A 7,841-nucleotide genomic window follows, 5' to 3' on the forward strand; every position below is an offset into this window, starting at 1 on the left:
GCTTGACAGAGAGTGAGACAGAGGGGGGTATTGGGCTAAGGGGGACGGTTAGGGCTGAGTGGTTTAGGATGGTGCACGGTGCTGTTGATTCAAGCAGTGGCCGTTGATGCGTGGATCGATTTGTGGCCCATGAAACGGTCAGGGAGAGCTGGACTGGACCACACATGGAGGGGCACACCATCTGGACATCATTCCTGCGTGGAGAGGAGAAGAGAGGAGATCAACTCAAGTCATTCCACGCGCCACAGCAGCTACAATAATACATACTTTTGTAAGTAAGTGTCTCTATAAAGTATAAAAACAGCGAAGTAGACCTTTGGTAAACTGTAGACCTTTGGGCAAACTGTTAACAAGGACTCAAAGCTGTTTCTGCCTCACAGCCAAAGCCAGGCCATGTATAAAAGGGATATAGCAGTGTTTGGAGATTGTACCCCACTGCTCTCCAACCCCTCCTCCTTCCCTTACATCACCCGGTAAATGTTCTTCTTGTAAGTGTGTGTGTGTGAATGTGAGTGTGTGATTGTGTGTGTGTGGGTGTGTGCGTGTGCGTGTGTTGGCCCCCTAAAATAAGCCAGCTTAGATGGCTGGTTGATACATGAGCCGAGCCTTCTCATGCCACGGATCAGAAAAGCTTCTCTAATCTGATCTCTGTTCCAACAATTCTCTGGTCGTCCATGAGTTTATACCGCCAAACTCAATGAAAGCTATCACTTTGTGTTTTGACGTGTGTGTGTGTGTTTATCTGTGTGTATGTGTGTGTATTTGTGTGTTCATTTACAATCTCCATTTACACATTTCTCAGGAAACTCTAAAAAATGCAATGTAAAGCAAAGAAATGAATGTTTTTCATGTCAAAGTCAAGTTACGGTTCATGAACTACAGTTGGATAATGTGCCTTTATGAAACAGACATTTATTGTCCCAAGGGGATGAATTTACATAACTTTCATGTCACGCCATCATCGAGTCACATTTTTAGTTCCAATACTTTGATTTATGTTGGAATGCAAACACGGTCAACAGTTTACCTGCGACACATCAGCCAGCTAACATCTTCGTGAACCTGCATGCAGACAATCAGCTCAAAGCACCATTGTGCTTATTACCGCTGCTAGCAAGGCTATACATTCTTAGTCTAATAACGTGACAAAAAACAGATTGAAATCTGGTTACAATGTGATCCATATCGTCTCCAGGCGTGGTGCGACTGATCTGGCTGATATATCAAGGTATATTGCAGGTTAATACCATGTTGAAATGGGGTATAAGTCGGCATATCCCAGCCCCTGCTGCAATGACCTTTCTTTTCCTGCAAGTTTTACAACGTTATGCAAATGCAATATTTAATGACCAAGGAATTAAAGATTCAGCTGTAAGATATAATAAATAACCTGTTCTTACTGTAGTCACTTTCTCTTTCTCTCTGCGGTCCAAATGTCATGTCCAAATGTTTTGCCTTCCCAAAAAAAAAAAATCGCTTGTTTGTTTGTAGAAAACATTAATAAACTGTTTCTGATTCTGATTCTGATTCTGATTCGGTTATGTCTTTTAAACCTTTTAGCCAATGGCAAGAGAGTAAAGCCCATGTAGGAAACCGCTTTCTTCTTTTCTCATGCCTCCCTTGCAATCTCTTCTGTCTTTTATGATGAAAATCATTCAACACAATGGAGAAAGCCTGTCGTGAAATGTCTGATGATTGGAGGCTTCTCTGGCCGAAACAATCTGTATATGTGTGTGTGCGTGTGAGAGTGAGTGTTACCCTCCCTTTGGTGGTCAGGTAAAGAGGATGAAAGCCTCTCTTAGATGCAGGCAGCTCAGATTTTTCTGCAGGCGGCTGCCATACCTTTACCACTCTGCTGTGTAATATGACAAACACACACACACACACACACACAGGGACACACACACACACACACAGACTAACAACCCCCACACACATACTCAGACATACACACAAATGCACAAACACACAAACACACAGCTCTGTTTCTCTGATCGGGTTGACCTAAGAGCAGAGTATTTCTATGTCTGCCTTCTCTCTCAACCAACTAAGATATATGTTATTGTGTTCAGTAAACATGCATGAGACACATAGTCAGGATATACAATGAATGCTACGTTTATTTTACAGAAGAGAATGAAGTGATCCTACCGCATTTAAACCACAAGTAAAATGTGAATGATGTACCCTGATATGGTCTTTTAAATTCTTGTGACCAATGAGTTTGCTTTGAAAAGTTGTTTCCTGACAAAATCCCACAGACCTGACATGTATTTGATAAATATATAATTCAATCTAATGCCTGTTCTTTTTTGGAAAGGAAATGGATGGTGTCTATGAAATATTTATATCCTTTTTCCAAGCTGTCACACATGCTCGATATGTATGTGTGCGTGTATCCTTAGTATGTGTGTTTGTGCATTGGGGGAACTTTTGAATGATTTCCAATATTCCACTGAAATAGCTGTTCCTGGAAATAAACTCTTCAAACAAACTTACATCATTATTAGAGGCCACTTTTTTAATCTAATACAAAGGGGCACTTTGTAATGAGCTCAGTTTTGAGGACAGCACTGCAACAAGGCAGCACATGTGTTTGTTTTCAGTGTGTTTTTAGTGTGTGTGCATTTGTGCAAACACATGAATGTTTCTGTTGTGGCATATACAATTGTATATTTATGGAGCTGAGACTCCACAGTTTCACTCCACTCCTTAATTTGACAGTATACATGAATGTAATTGGCAGCTCTTGAAGTAAATAATTTCTCCCAGCATTTTTCACCGCTGTCATGGTGTCCACTGAAATTTAATGTTTGCTTCATTATAACTTCTTGGAAAGTGCACAACCCCTTCTTCCTGTCCCAAGTGCAACTGTGCAAGCAAAGCACACACTGTGAAACAGAACATATTTCTACTCTTCTTCCTTCTTTCTTTATTATCTGAAATACTGACAGGCCAAGCATGCTAATGTACAGGGCAGAATATATTGCAAGCGTATAAGGATCACAGTACCTTTGTATGTTTGAGATTGGGAAGCGAGTAAACTTTTTTCTATTTTAAGTATGGAACAAGTTACATTTAGATGGATGAATGCATTTTTCTATTGTCAGACACTGGTTTCAGAACATGTTACAATATGAAGTGAACATAAATGCATATATGCTTTCTATTGTCAGAGACACATTGTTGCCTTCAGTCTTAAGCATTAAAAAGGAGAGAAGAGGTTGAGGTTTGGCTTACAAACACAATTACATTCATGGGCTGTGCAGTCTGGAAATCAAACCTAAAAGACATACATGAGACAGTCAAGAATGATAATGTGAAATTGAAATAGCCTTTTGTACGTAAAACGTTCTGTTTGGCGGTTATTTCTCTGCCTTGAAGATGCTAGTTATCTTTAATCTTATGGTCTAATTTTAATATCATAATGTTTGTCTCAGCCTGTTGTAATGTGGCCATTGTTTGCTTGATCTTAAGGTTGAGATAGGCGGCTTCTTTAACTTTTGGTCAGGCTAGTTATTTTCCTCTGTTTCCAGGCGCTATGGTAGTCTAAGCTTTTTTTTGTGTGTGCATCAGTCGACCAATCCACTGTTTTGGTCTTGGTCGACTAGGATTAGTAACTTTTTTCATACTGAATTACTTCCAAGAAACATATGAGCAAATCTGGTGCTTTTGTGTTTTTCTTTGTGGAGAAACTCAGCTTTACTGATCTGCTGATTCAATCATCTGTGGTTTTGAACATCCCTATTCGACATATAAACCACACAGGCATCAAAAGTCTTACCTGAATAAAGCAGGATAAGAGCAGATGGCCGCTGGCACATGGAAACATCACCACAGACACCTATTAAAGCTAGATGGGGGACACACATGAGGGGAGTAGAAACAGCCAGAACACAACCTGACTGTCAATAGGAGAAGAGGAGAGAGGATCAGATAAAAGAGGATGCTGACTACTCACCCTTCTCCCTCGGAACTATGATGCAGAGTAACATCTGACAGACAACCCCATTTCACCTCTGACCTTGTTCATATCTAAAGTCAGTGAGTAGGCTGCATGCCCACCACCACCCTCCTCTTTTGCTTCTCGTGTTTCATCTTGTTTCCTCCATTAAACCGTCCCTGCATCCTCTCCCTTTCCCACCCTCTCCTCTCTGGTGCTCCACTCCACGCTACACATTTATTTCCACCTCCCTAACACCCTCCACAGCCCTCGCTCTCCCCTTAACAGGCAGGGCTGCTGTGGATGACACGTATCCAGCTGAGAGCAGTCATGCAGGGTCGATGGACTGCAGTACACTGACAAGAGAGATCCACAAGCCCCACAATCCAGCTCTGTGTGTTTTTTTCTGTTTTATTTACTCTTTGTGTGTGTGTTTTCATGTCTGTCTGTGTCTGTGTGTGTAGGCGTGTATATGTGTGTCTACTTGTTTATTTGTCTATAGTGCACCTGACAGAATCCACAGCTGCACCAATGAAGTGAATCTCACACTATGGGGAGACTGTATGTGTGTGTGTGTGTGTATTTTCTGTACATTTTATTGAGGAAGTGAGATGTGAGGTGGGGTATTAGTGTCTTTGTTATTACAGAACAGACCGCTTATTAGATCGGCACACTATCAAAGGTTTATCAGTTAATTCATCCAATTATTTCTCTCTAATGCCAAATACATACAGTGCAACTCATTAATTTCTGGAGATGTGTGAAAAGAGTGTGTCCCGGACTTCTGATATTTGAAGAGTTGCAAGGGACTGTCACCATTAATTATTTACGAAGTGCATTTTCGGCGGGAAAGACTGATGATCAATAAATAGGACAAAACATAACAGCCAAACATCCAGCGAGACATGATGCACATCCCTCCAACCTTTTTAAAGCACAACTCAGCTTCTCTAGGTTCTGGACATTCACTGAAAACAAACTTCAGACATTTTAAATAAAATGCCCGAGGAGGGTGACAATGGCTTACTTAGGTAAAAACACCTTTATTGCCAAATACCGATGAAAATAATAATCAGGTCCTCTGGTCTCAAATGACGATTGACGGTCCGTTCACACAGTCAGAGAGACACCAACATTCCCTGAATGGATTGATCAGTCCATTTCGTGATCTGCATGAGGTTCAAAGGGAACGGGCCTTATCATGTTAGAGACATAAATTGATTTTCTGGACATTAAAGACAGCTGATAAAAATGTAACTGCACAATCATTGGTTTTTGCTTGACAAAAGAACTGCAGCTCTACGTTTTGTAGCGTGCAATCCACATGCTGTAATAGATAAAGAAGTACATTTACGAGGACAATTGGATTAACCCACAAAACAAGAGGTGTGCTTCAGGTACAGTGGTACTCCAAAGGGATTCTACACTAAAAGAGCTTTTAACCTTTGAGCACCACACACAGTCTACCATGGGAGTCCTCTGCAGTGTGGACTAGTTCACTCAGTACACTTTACTACAGTGAGACCTCAACAATGACTTGGAACATGATAGCTATTACTTAACTGCTACATTAATGGAACATGAGGCAATTATTACATTTTAGAGCTCATTTATTTTTTATATCAAACAAAGATACCAACAACTGTTTGGCCCTTTGTCTCATTTTGTCGGGCTACGGCAATGTTATGAACAAAATTGAAGAACAAGTGATGCATTAATATACAGAATAACAAATAAATTGTTATTTGCAGCCCGCGTTGGATCTGTTATGGCTTCCCGTTGAGTTTCAGTCAGCTGTCTCTGTCTTCACCGACTTCACAGTGAAGGTTTTCCCTGATTTTTGGTCCACAGCTCACCTGACATGGTCTGATTAAAAATATCGGCTCAACCTAAAAACAGACAAGGGTTGTGTGAAGGCATTCATCAGATCCACATTCCATCACTGTCGAGGGCAGCAGGGCTGCCACAAGGAGAGTTACCTCTCCGTGGATGGCATCTATCAACTTAACAATCATGTAATGACCCTGGGAGTCATCATGTCAACCTCTACATGGAGCAGCTGCATCCTACTTAATTCATGCTCACACCCCACCAGTCTGTTGTCACTGCAGTCGATACGGGAAGTGTACAGAGCGTTGCAATGGACGGTAGAGAGTAATGGAGAGTATTGTCTTCCTCAGACAGTTGGAAGAATAAATATAATTGGTTTGGACAGAGACACAAGACTCCTAAATAGAAATAATGTTGGTTGATTTAGGTTAGGCGGTGATGTGTAAAAAACAATTAGTCCTTACTAATTATCTTTTAATTTGCTCTCCCACTTTTGTGGTCATTATAATTGAGAGACTAATTGTTCCCACTGCAGCAGAAGTTCAACCTATTGTATTGAAACTTTGACCTTAGAAAAAACACTACGACAAAACTATTTTCAAAAAGGGACGGGCAGTAAGTGTTATAAAGTAAACATTTATTTATTTCGAAACATTTATTTTAAAGTTATCTCAGATACTGATCATGATAGTTCTCCATATTTATCACTGTGTACGTTCTAGAACAATACAATGTTTAAAGACTTATGTTTATAAATATATTATCTTTCTGCATCTACTGTATGCAGTTTAATGTGTCAGTAGTTTAAAATTAAAGTTGAAGAATATACTCTAGATCTGTTGGCTATGTCCTTCTATTTCTATTTTTATTGTTGGCAGAAACATTAACTTTTAAAGAAATGAACATTCGTATTGCATATTATATTAATGCTTGTAAATTATGCATTTTAATGTATCATGTAAAAATAAATTGCCACTAAAAATGATATTGTTTTTCAGGATGCTGTATACATTATAGTGTAATAATCATTTGCTGTGATGATTACAGCTGACTTGTAGTTCTCAGGTTTGTGGCGGTTCAGGAGAGTTCGTCCTACGAGTTAGGAGTGCATTTCTACAGTAGTTAGTGTAACTGATGCAATAAGGAGAGCAGGTGGACATTGTTGTACCTGGATGGTAATCAGAACCTGACGGAGAGGTCATTTTATGGTGGGGCATTTCAATGGTTTTCACACAAATATAAACATTTTCATTCATGAATTTATGTCACAACATTTTGGGATTTTATGTGCAATGGATAACATTATCTAACATTGCTGACCTAAGTATGTAAAATGCCAGACTATTGGTGCACAATACAATGTGTTAGTGATGTGCCTTATGTTTGAAGCCATAGGTCCAAACATACCAATGGGAGCTGTTACTAAACATCCAAACACTCCGGCTATTTGGTTTAATATCACACATACACACTCACATAAGTGAAACAAGCTCCATCCCCACCACCACCAACTAAGATACCAATAGCACTCATATATATATATATATATATGTTTTCTTAATTTATATTTTTAGATTGCTCTTTTTAAACATTGACCCAATTTTGCATCTTTGCCAGGAATTGATCATGCTAAGTTGACAAAACTTTTAACGATTATATATTTCAACTGTTGCTCTGAGTCAGTCAAATCTGAATAAAGTGACAACATATAATTTGAATGGACATTATAAAGTTGTAATTTCTGTTAAAATGCTGTTGCTTCTGAGTTATCTGCTTTGTGTGGCGCTTTCTATACACTCAAAAAAACGATTCAAGCCCTTCTTAGAGGTGACACATTTAAATATTGTTTGATACATTTAAATAAATCAATTACAAAACGAAGATATTTATATTGAATGGGTGTAACACAAAATGTATGAATACTTTCATTTATTAGATTTATTTAGGTTAGATGGTGTGCATATCAACTCAAAATAAATGTGTTTCATTGAGGACTACCCTTTGCGCATGCGCCTTCTGAAAATCAGTTGTTTGCATGAGGTGAGGACACTTTCAGGGCTGTACGGTG

This window comes from Pseudoliparis swirei, chromosome 6 (assembly GCF_029220125.1).
Source record: "Pseudoliparis swirei isolate HS2019 ecotype Mariana Trench chromosome 6, NWPU_hadal_v1, whole genome shotgun sequence".
Classification (NCBI taxonomy): Eukaryota; Metazoa; Chordata; class Actinopteri; order Perciformes; family Liparidae; genus Pseudoliparis; species Pseudoliparis swirei.